This window comes from Pangasianodon hypophthalmus, chromosome 30 (assembly GCF_027358585.1).
Source record: "Pangasianodon hypophthalmus isolate fPanHyp1 chromosome 30, fPanHyp1.pri, whole genome shotgun sequence".
Classification (NCBI taxonomy): Eukaryota; Metazoa; Chordata; class Actinopteri; order Siluriformes; family Pangasiidae; genus Pangasianodon; species Pangasianodon hypophthalmus.
The window spans coordinates 12,007,900-12,020,045 of NC_069739.1; the positions used below are offsets into that span (position 1 = coordinate 12,007,900).

The 12,146-nt window shown below is 39.3% G+C and overlaps 1 protein-coding gene across 5 annotated transcripts in view; it reads right to left on the bottom strand.

Annotated features, from left to right (window-relative positions):
* hivep2a (HIVEP zinc finger 2a) overlaps nucleotides 1-12,146 on the bottom strand; it is a 75,597-nt gene that overhangs the window by 16,404 nt on the left and 47,047 nt on the right. For all 5 annotated transcript variants that reach the window (XM_053231819.1, XM_053231818.1, XM_026918406.3 and 2 more), the window contains one exon: nucleotides 4,923-5,015. The gene's annotated coding sequence lies outside the window, so the exon portion shown is untranslated. The remainder of the gene's footprint in view (nucleotides 1-4,922; nucleotides 5,016-12,146) is intronic.

A 12,146-nucleotide genomic window follows, 5' to 3' on the forward strand; every position in this document is an offset into this window, starting at 1 on the left:
TCCTGCTGACTCCTCATTAGAACCCGCAAGATGAAGCACAAACTGATCCCTTGGCTAGGCATGGCATGCATCAGGGGAGGGAGACCAACACAGATAGGGAAGCCAGCTTAAATCACATCCAGATGGTCAGCTGATGGAAGTTACAAACCTTTGCAGTGTCAAAAAACAGATTTATATTGCACATTCCAGGTCCCCGCACAGGCAAGGCAAGCTTACTAGAAGCAGACTGGAGGGAAAAAAAACTCACAGTTTTATTTCCTTTGCCACAAAGAAGCAGACTAACAAAAAAGAGAAAGAACTCTCAGTGAGATATGTGGAGCAGAAAGGAAGCAATTAAATAAGATGAGGTATTTTTAACACCATGGCCAGGAGAGCTTGAATGTGTGTGAGTGTGTTTGGGTGTACATGTGCCTATTAGCGTTTTTGTATTTGTGTGTGTGTGTGTACATGTACAAGTGTATGAGTGCTGGAGAGAGAAAGTATGCGTGGGAAGCATCCACAGCCATCTCAAGATGGGGTGAGGAGCGTGGGTGACAGTTCCTGTGTGGGAGGGGAAGGCATGAATAACATGCAGAGTTATGTTGTTGATGAATTGTGTTATGAAAGGGGGAGAGTTACACAACGCTTGGTCAGAGTGGGCTGGGAGCGATGTCAGCCGGATTCGCAGCACTGCACAGCCCTTCAAGACATTTGGTCGAATACACAATTATCCTCCAGCTGCAATGCCAGGCACTAGAAGGAGGCAGGAGGGAGCCAGTGAATGTGCCGGAAAAAGAGGGCATCAACAGGCTCACATTTAGGCAAATGATGGGCATTTGCTCTCAAAAGACATCTAAATATCCATGTGGAGGGAAAAATGGAGATCTGCCTGTGATTTGTGCAGAGATATGACAGTGTAAATGATGCGATCTGCTAACCTGTCATTATAACTGTATTGCTGATGATTATTTTGAATAATGCCAACTAGTTATACAGTTCTTTCCTCAGTCACATGGTAAACTTCACATTTCTGAACCATAACATAAGCCAATAGATGTACAAGCTTATTAGCTATTATTAGCTACTAGTCACTAGAAAGTGGGCAAAGTGGAGTGTACTGTGAATGTTCAGGTCATTACAACAGTCTTAAGCTGTTCTTAACTGCCCTTGTAGGGTTGATTGTCACATGGATTAACCATTTCGGTGCATGTTTGTATATCTGTGCTTAAATGTACATGAGCATAAGTACGTGCTACCAGACATAGCTAAACTTGTATAGATAGAGATTTTTGCTAAAACATATTCTACATGTGTGCAAGTAGTACGTGTTTACACACGTGCATGTATAAATTGCATCTTACAGTTTTTCAATAGCAACATTATTCATTAATTTAGTCTCTGTCTCTGAAAAAAGGTTGGTACAATAAATTATTTTGAATTATTAGAACCATTTTGATTCAAACATAATGTTTAAATATAAACAATATCTAAATATCTATATAATAAATATCTTCTACTTGACAGAGTTCCTTGTAAGTTTGACATATGCTATATGTTATGCTATATATAAATGCACTGCATGTATTAAAAAACCTAATTTCTCATCATATTAAAATACTTCAGTATTTTAATGCTCTACTCAGTTTGTTAGATATAAGTTTGATTGTAATTATTTAATTGATTTAAGATAGGCCTGATATGCCAGTAGAATGCCAAGTCTGTCATGTACAGAATAATATGTCCTATAAAAAGTGTGTAATTAAATTGTGTTACATTATCTTGCCAGATCAGTTAGACAATATGAGACCAATGGAAGTGAAACAAGAAATAAATCCAATCGAAATGAGAACAAACTTACAGGCTGATTAACCTGGCTATTACAGCCAACTGTCCTATAAAGTCTCATTTTACCGTAAATTTGCATATCGCACAATATCACAATGTTTCCTAAACATAATTTCATGACCTAATAATCCGATCATATTGCCACGTGTGATGGAAATATTCCAGTGAAAGTTGCTGGAAACTCATTCACCCACGTTCAGACAAAATAATAGCAGAGCATCATATACAAAAGGCGTCTAGCAGACAATCAAATCTGTTATCTGTAGTTTGATATAAAAAAAAATATAACTCAGGAAACCAAAAACAAACCATGGTGTCTGTCTTTCTGAGTGTTCTTTCTGCTGTTCTGCATGAAAAAGCATAAACGATTATGTGCTCATTCTGAGAAAGTATGTGTTTACAAGAAGTGAAGCGCAATTCCTCTGTTCCTATCTGTATCTATATCTGTTCAGTTCAAATATTTGCTAGCAAGGTTATTATATTTGCTTGTACCTGCCTGCTGTATTTTCTAGTATGCAGCATGAATTTAGTTTAGCTCTATTTCCCAAAATATAAACAAATGAACAGCCGGATTTAAACCACCACGACCTAGAAGAGGCAGTTACTAAGGAAGAACACATGTTCATGTTAACGTACGTGGTCTTTATTTGTGCCGCAAGCTTCATATCTGACATCTCACTTGTTTTCGCATGCAAGTAAAACCCTCCTGCGATTTCACGTGATTTCTTTATTGCTCCCTGCAGAATTCCAGTCTCATGATGCTCACCTTTAGTTTCAACCAAATGTCCTGCAAAACCTTTCTCACAAGCTTTCTAAAAACAAAAAAAAATAAATAAAATTAGTGTGCCTAATAATAATTAATATAGTAAATTCAGACAAAATGTGTAGGATTTTTAAAATTGGTGTTCATCACTTTCTAGACAAACTTTATAACTCAGTGGAAATATTTGAGAGATGCATGACTATAAAACTGAATATTTCACATGAGATGAAGTTTAGACTACTTTCACTAAGGGTACCAGCTATTGCTTTGTACAACATGCTGAACAAAATTTGAAGTTGTTGCTTTTGCATCTCACATTCTTTAACCACAGGTTCTACATGTTGCAGCCCTTATGTTTTTGCAAACAACGTAATCTTTGTAAGTGAAGGCTGCTATCTTTGTGAGCATGTTTACTACAGAAGTGTCTCTGTTGTCGGGGAATGAGCGCTCTTTTAACTTCCTCGTTGTCTAGCACAGGCTGATTGGTTGTTGGATTGGTTTAACGTTGACCCTGGAAATGAAGATTGATGCTGATTTGTTTGTTGGGAAAAAGAATAGTTGATTCACTGTACACTGTTAAATGCATCATTTTTAATGTTTGGTTTTTAAAATGTATCCAAGTCAAAGGGCTCGAGTCCAAGTGAAGTCACAAGTCGAGTCGTAGGTTTTCTTTAATTATGTTCATTTGAGTCGAAAGTCGGCAAATTTGTGACTCGAGTCCACAACACTGCGTACCTGTATTTGCATCTGTTTAGAACACATTATCTGTTCAATACGTACCGTGTATAATGTATTCACATTCAGTTACATCCCCAGAGTATATCTAAAAGAATGACCTTGGCTGAGTCACCTCAACATATGCACGCAGGCATAAAGTCTGATATTTTAGGAGACCCATTAGTTATGGATTTTTTTAAATAAGAACTTCTTTGCTTTAAATAAAATTGAACAGAATGCAGTGGTGTTCTTGCTAATTTTGTCTATTTAAGCTGTCTTTAGGCAAAAAAGGAGAGATAATTTATGCTTTAATACTTTAATTGCTACTGATTGCATCTATGGTGATGTCTGCAAAAAAATGTACTACATCTTAAAGACTGGGCAGCGTAAAGAGATGACATTACAGGCCATGTTTTCTGGTGTACAGTTGTAGTTGTTAAATGTACATTTTGCCTGGATGAAGCAGAGAACATTGTGCTACAAAGAGGAAAAACAAAAGAAAGCAGGAAAAAGTGAGGCTTCATGTTGGTCTTAATTGTATATGGTAAGACTTTCCACTGGGTAAGGCTGAAACCATTGAAACCAGCTAGCCTTCATTAAATTTTCCACAACATTTTGCAGAAATGTCAGGAAGCAGCTGTAGAGGCAATGACTGTCCTTCTCCCTGGATCTCTTCTAACACTATTCTTCATTGAAATTATATCCATTTCTCTCTTTTTGTAAATACTCTAGTGTTAGAATGATTTATAAATAGTTGTAAACTTTTAAAACAACGTAGCCTGAAGGTAGAAAGACTGTGTCCTAAAGATGTAACAACCTTGAATATTTTCGAACACAGTTTTTCGCCTGTGGGTTAACACATGTTTAACCCACGAACAGCCACTGCACACATTCCTTTCCCAAGTCCATTTCCAAGTCCATATTCTATCAACATCTAAGTGACCAGAAAAAAAATGGCCAGAACAAAAGAACTAAGTGAACATAACACTGTGGAAACATGTACCCGCACCACTTGAACAAAAGAAGCGGAATAATAATCACAGACAAATCCCAAGGATTTCCACTGAGAAGTGGTAAAACGAGTGAGTCCATGATATAACGAGAAAGAGTTCTAGCATCTGCCGATATAGTGGCCCTTCTAACTCGGAGCAGACTAAATAAATAGCTGTAGTCACTGTCCAAGGTTAACAGCTCCAGATCTGGTGAGCAAACAGTCTGGTGGCCGGCGCTGCTAAGAGAAGTAGCAGACAATAAGGCCCCATTGCAGCTCAGGCTCTGAATCCCCAAAAGAGAAGCTGTATTTTGTAATTTTTACACATTTCAGGAAATATCAACCCATAAAACCTTTTATAATGAATTCCAACAACACTATGCATAAAAGACTCTGAGCAAATAAACCATGAGTTTTATCAGCAGCAGTAAATCAGACATCATCAACAATGCCCTTCTGCATCTGGGAGGCATGTGGCCTCAGCTACCAGCCTCGCCAGATGTTCTGGAACATGTATCTCCTTCGGCTTTCTTTCTCTTTTATTTCCATACACTATATATACCAGGCCTAGTTCTCTGATGGGCTCCCAGGCTTTGGGCTGAGCATGAAACCACTGCAAGAACTCACCCAAGAATGCTGTGATAGAATCCTGGGCGACGTGGAGGAACCAGAAAGGCCAGAAAGGATCCTTTAGCCAGGGTGCTGAGACTACACGGACCACTGTAGAGAGAGAAGAAAGGACAAGAGAAAGAAAGATTATTTATTAATTACAGTGCAGGCAGAGCAGCTTTACTGTATAACTTTTAATTCTGGCAAAATGAACGTTAAGCATACACCCTCAAAGGAGTAACAAAGCTCTATTAACAATATAAGTATTTCTCTGCGATTAGAACCACTAGAACTCAACACCAGTGGTGTGCACAGGTACGCCTCCACCACCAACAAGTCCATTCCTTGTTGGTACTAATGCGTATGCCTGAAATACCGTTAAAATATACTTCAAACAGGAAGAAGCTACTGAAGAAAAATTATTTCAGACATTTGACCTTGCTGTGACCTTGAGCCTGTTTGGATCGATTCCAAAATCTAATCTGCTATTTCCGATGATAATTCCATATAAATCTGTAAACATTCACGGGAATCTCGGACAGACGGACAACCCGAACACAAAAGCATGAAGTGACTGTGATAAGATATGATACACTGAAATTTAAACTGATGTTGAACCTGGGAAAGGGAAACGGTTAAGGGGTAGGATGGAGAATGATGGAGAATGTAGGAAGGTTGGACAGTGAACAGGTTGCTTTTATTTTCATCCTACCCCTCAAGCTGACACTACCTGACAAATTACACAAATCCTACCTGAGCTTCAATAGAACACACGGCTTTATTCGGTTTGCTGTTAATCTAACAAAACGAGATTTCCCTTCTCATTTGCAGAACAGTAGTAAATAACTATGCCTAATCCACACACCCTGTCTACAAATCATGAGTTCTGGGACCACTGAAACAAAGCTGTGGCCAAAAATAACCACAAAGGTGGGATAATAAGCAGCAGGGGGTATTAGGTTAAAATACGCTTCTTTGTTGTCTGTTAAAATAAAATGGCTGTGCTTGGACGGGGATAAATTTGTGGCCTTATCTGTTAAAACATTACAGAATCACACTGTTTAATCGTAAATATTTAATTAAAAGCATGTTTCAAATAAACTGTTCATGTAACGTGTGATTACACCTTTATGATGTGTTGGCAATTCCATAATTCAGAGCTTTTGGATTTTACTTGAAGACTTGAAAGTGAAATGTTTATATGACTGGTTTCATATTACATTTAACTTGAAGATACTTTTAAATTTATGTTAACACAGCTATACATTATTATCCAAAAAAAAAAAACCTTAAACGCTGACTGCATACAGCTATGAAACAGCGTATTTGAAAGAGAAAAGCTGCATTAAATGATTGACAAAAAAAAAATACATAACTTGTAACTGCTTTATCCTGTTCAGATGCATGGAGGATTCAGAGCCTATTCCAGGAACACTGCACATGGTGGGAATACATCCTGGATGTGACACCAGTCCATCCTATGGCACCATGCACATATACATTTATACCAACGGGCAATTTAGAGTAGCCAGTCCACCTACCAGCATGATTTTGGAGCTGTGGGGTGGCAACGTTACGTGCCGCCCCACAGTGCTGCCCCTTGTTAATCTGTTTAATACATAAATACGTAAGTTGGTCAACTATTCTACTGTCTGTGCAGCGGATTTGTGCTACTGCCCAGCATTGCTGCTGTGATGAGACAAACAAGTTTGAGGAGAGATTGTCACTACTGGCTTCTCCAAAGCGTCTTTTCAACCTTCCAAATGATTGAGAAGTCTCCTTCAATGAGATGTCGAGGTCAAAGAACATAAAATACCTGACAAAAAGTGATCGCTGAAGTGAACCAGGGCTTCCATTATCTGGATTACTTTTAGCCAACCACATTGCTATAAGGCTAAAGCATAAGACCACAATGCATGTACTGTATATGACTCCTCCTCTTGTTCTTCCTGCTCTGGAGTGAACTTGGCCAGACACAATTCCACCATTCCTCATGTTTAGAGATATTACAAACAGCACTATAGTCTGACGCTTCTGCACCGAGGCTGTCTCAGCTCACCCAGAAAAACAAGAGATTTCTGTGGAGTTGCATCACAATCTGTGATGGCGCTCACCCAGAGTAAACACAGGAAACAGGGTTTATCAAGACCGGAACATCTCTCACCTCAACTCGCACATACTACATGTTGAAACAGCGGAGTTAGGTGATTACTGGGAGGGTTGTATCACAGCAGAAAAATCTGTATAAGGGAAGACTGCACGATCATGACCTGTCTAAGGACTATTTAAAAGTGATCATTACAATTAAAAGGACAGAATATTCATGCAATAAAATATAAGGTTGTCTTGTGGGTAAGATTACCACCTGACTCGCCTGGGTCCTAAATGATTTGCTTAATGATGAGGGTGGACAGGATAAACAGCGTGCAATTGCACGTGCCTAATCCCAGCACTCGGATTTTGAAACACATGATGTGTTTTGTTAAAAGCTACCTTGCATGAAATGTAGTGAGATCTGTTTGAGTTTAGACCTGATCAATAAATACAGTCTTTCCATTTACACAATATGGTCATATTTAAAATAATAATAAAAAATTCTCAGGAATGTATAACCTCGCACATTCTATATGCTACAGTCCAAAACTAATGCATGCATTCTATCTTTAAATGCATTTCATAACACTTTTGCCTGTCTTTGAACTGAACTGAAAGTGAAAATACCAGATACACTGATATCAGATACCAGAAAATACCAGATACACTCATACACCTTCCTGAGGAAAAAAAAAACTAATTCTAATTCAGTATAAATCCATGCCAATGTGTAAACTCAAAACTACATTTACTCCAGTGGATGCAATTCATCAAGGTGCCCGGCCTTCCTATTGCCTCACTTCCACAACATTATTCAGACTAATGAAAATTTAATGTGAAGTAATACAGGAAAGTTGGCTAATTGTATCAGACGACAGGAAGAGCCCTGGGGTGAGCCACCCCTGTCATCAACCTGTCTTCACTTCTCACTGCAACCATAGGAACCAACGAGCACCCTGTCAGATGCACCTGCTTCAGCCTGACATCTACAATGCCTTCATAATGCTCTTTCTCTCTCTCTCTCTCTCTCTCTCTCCTTCTTTACAGCTTAGCATCTAGTGCACTTGTCAAATTTTCCCTACAATACAATACAGTAAAACTAAATCCAAAGTGACTTACATTACACAGGACACAATCGAAGCATAGTGATGAGCAGTTGAAGATTAAGGACTTTCATGGTCACAAGCTTCCAGTCACAAGCTCAGAACCTTGACCACTGATCTACCATTACGCCTTACAGCATGTAGCAAGGTCTTTTTACACATGATTCTTAAACTGCTCCAGCTGTTTTGTGCTCCTGACACACCTCAGCCCACTGTCCTTGGCAGCAGTGCATTGTTCTGCTAATATTCTTCATTTCACTCCATCTGCCTTCTTCATAATTAATACAAGTCTTGTTAATAAATACTCTAAACCCCACTGCCTATGTGGTGCTTTAATACATTTTGTGGCTCTAGGTGTTCTGAGACAGTGTAATTACCTTACAATTAATGGGTCAAGTTAAAAATTTATGGCAGGAAACTGAAAAGAGGTTTTGAGCAATGGCTTGGCCAACCCAGGAGGCAGCTATCCTTCTGTTCTGTCTTCAAACGTGGTGATAGTGGGACAGTGGCAGATTCTACTCAAGCATCAGAACTGCTTCAGCGCAAACAATCAGCTGACTGATGTTCTCCAGCTGCGTGCAACACCCCTGCCATCACTCCATCCTCTCCTCCCTTTCCTCACCCTTCTGTCCTTCCTCCCTCCCTCTGACAACCCAGCTTAATGGAAAGAGCACAGCTGAGAGATGAATGCATAAGAGTGGAATTTGCAGCATAGCTGCAACAGACATCAGAGGATTGTGTTTTATTGTGAGCTGGCGAGTGTTCCCGACCGCCAGCGTTCAAGTGTTGCATTATTCCCCGCAAGAGCTGGGAACTTTGATTTCCTAGCGGTACTGGCTCTAGCTTGGAAAAATTAGACCAAATATTGGGGTAGGATCCGTAACAGAAAAACACAGCAATCTTGGTACTGTGAACGATTGTGTATGATCTTCCAGACATACTTTCCAAAGTCTTTGCCTTGGTCAGGATGTGTAAAAAAAAATACAATACAATAAGGGCCATTTTTTAAATGAATAAGTATAGTTCATACTAAGCTTCTTGGCACAAAACAACTGCATCTAAATTTGCAAATAATACTGAGGGTGAATACAGTTATATTTTAAAATAAAACTTGCATAAAGCTTAAGAAAGCAATTGAAGTATCACTTTTTTTAAAGAAATGATCATTCATTTTTTTCCTTGATTTTCGGAGAGTGTAGACCTTTTTTAACCACCACCCACATCGCAGTTTCTGGTATTCTCAGCTCCACAAGACATTCACCAGCCAACATTGTACAATGACAGAAGATACTAGGACACTGACATGGTTCCCTCTCAGGGAGAACATGACCAGTCCTATGGTACATTTCGTTTATTTTATTGATTCGTATAACATGGACATTGTCACAAAGCAGACACAAATTTTAATTAACAGTTATGTATTTCAGAATATCTGTTCCCAGCAGGGCCCTTTTTTAAACAAAACATCAAACATAAGCATCAAAACATCAAAACCTAATCACGTCACAGAACAGTACACAAATCTGCAATTATAAACCTAACTCTTATACATAGTGCCCTGTTTATATCACACATGAAACCATTAAGAGTTGGTTGCGAACATGGCTTTCATGACATATTAAAAATGTGCAATGTTGTGAAAGGCATATCATGGCTAAGAAATTAAATGCTCATTTATGTTTCCAGCCCTAAACAGAGAGCAGTGCCACGTGACCAAGCACAGCACACAATGAGGGTCCAGCAGGTGTAGGAAAAGATCCGGGCATCCACTCTGTAATCAACGCGTTAGGGAACAGGATTTGGCCTGTGACAAATTGGAGACACATGGTGCTTAATGGGTATTAATCACAGAGCCGCAACCGCTCTGTACAAGGCACGTTGGCTGCCTCCAGAGTGGGTTAATCAGTGTCATCTTCTCACCCCTTCATCACCCCCCTTCCCCTTCCACATACAACTACGACTACTGTAACTCGAGCTCCGCAATCCAGATTGAAAGGGGGAAGTGGTATTTGCGTCAGGACGTGATGTGCAGATCAAGGGTTTTTTTTTTTTTTTGCCAAAAGTGGTGCTTTTCTTCACATTTCCTGTTGGTACTGTCAGCACTGAGAAGAAACCTTCAGCAGTTATAACCCTTCTCAGAAGCTGAATTTAGAGAAGTCTCAGCGAGGTGATATCCACTGACAATACCACATGATGGATGGGCGGGGCAAAACAATAATACACTGATCATAAAATGCGTAATACTCATACCAAGACTGCAGGACCATAAGAAATTTAGCCAGCTTTGTCTCCTTCTCTGTCCAGCTCTCTGACTCTTGATGTAGTGTACATATAGATGTATCACACTGAAGGACATGCTGAGGTCACTGAGTTCAGTGTCTTTTGTGGTGTAAAGTGAGTCTGCCCACTTCTCTTTCTGGCCTACTCTTCTGCAGAAAGAACAAGACCAGACTCTGCATGATATTACCATGAGTCAAGAGTATGCCATGCGTGCCAATCTTAGGGTTGTTATACAAGGCAAGGGACCTGGCACTGTGTAGCATTCTGAGTCAGTCTGTAAAAGCCATCCAGGCCCGTCTGTTCATTTTCCACTCACTTTCTCTCTTACATGCCTCTCGCTCCAATTTCTCTCTATTTTTTAACACAGTTTTCTTTCCTTAAAGCACAGGTTTAAGAGCAGCCAGACTCTTCACTGGGAGTTTGGCAGAATTAGTCTTGTCAAAATGAGATCTTTATAGCAGTGTAATTAATGTGCTCCAGCAGCCCAGCTGTAGACAAGTGGCATATGCTGTATGAGATGCCTTTTTTATAGTGTCCCTGTGCAAACACATTAAATGAAAACAAGGCTGAGAAATTTGGAAACTTGTTTTGTACTGGCTTCTATTAACATCCAACAAAGAACGGCATAAAGCCAGACAGAACAACAATGTAATTATTCAGGCATGTTTGCAGGCTTTCAAACTCTGAACTGAAATTAGAGAGGTGCAATCACTGAATTATATTAAAGGAACACGGTAGGATAACAGTTTTTTTTTTCCACCTATCTCTACTGTGCTGAGGACAGCTGGTTCTCACTTCTGGACTGAACAATAGAGCTTTCATTTTCATTCTCAGTGGCTAAATAGCACTTCCTATATTACATGACCATAGCATGGGAGTGTGCTTTCCATCCCTATAAGCCTCTAACTCATAAATGTGATTTATGATGGAATGTCCAACTCAAACTGTTTAACCCTTTTTGGCAGTGTTTGTAAAGAATCTCTGTGAAAAAAAAATTTGAACCAGGTCTCCCGTGGCATTTTATGCTAATAACATAGGACCTGCTAAAAGGCATGCTGAAAGTGAAACTACCTCTAATCCTGCCTTAGGGAACTGGTTCCTAAGCTGAAATGTGATAGAGTAGAAAGGTCACAAACATAGGAGAGTGGCCCATTAATAGGTTTATATATACAAACAGTAATTACGTTGACTGTTCTGGGCTGTCAGTCTTTTGGAAGGGTGATATTCTGAGGCAGCAGAGAAGAGCTTTTTTCAGTAGGGATTAGTAGTGCCAAGCCACAAGCTCACAGAAACTACCAGGAGTGTGGTGTGTTCCATGAAAAGAGATACGTTGTCAAGGCAAATAAAAGACCAACAGGACAGCTCCCAGTAATCTACACCAAAGGAATCGTTCACAGTTCACATGGACAAAAAAAGCTGTTTCTGAGCTCTGTATAAACTAATCAACCTTCCAATAAATCAAACTACAGTACATCTTCCCAATAAATCTTCTACTAGGGAAAAGAGGGAAAGAAATCCACAAAACACTTTAAAATGTGACCAATATGTCTGTCAGGGAGTTCAGAAGTCTAATGAAAAGGGGAAGTTTGAGGTTCATGGCAAGGTCTTACTATAAATTACAATTTTTACAATTTCTAATTCAAGTAAAAAAAAAAATCCTTTAATCATTAAAACTAATAACAGCATTGCTTACTATGACTGCTGCCATGACAATCACCAAAAATTCCTTCTCTTTTGCAACTTTCTATTCAGTATTAGAAAGAAT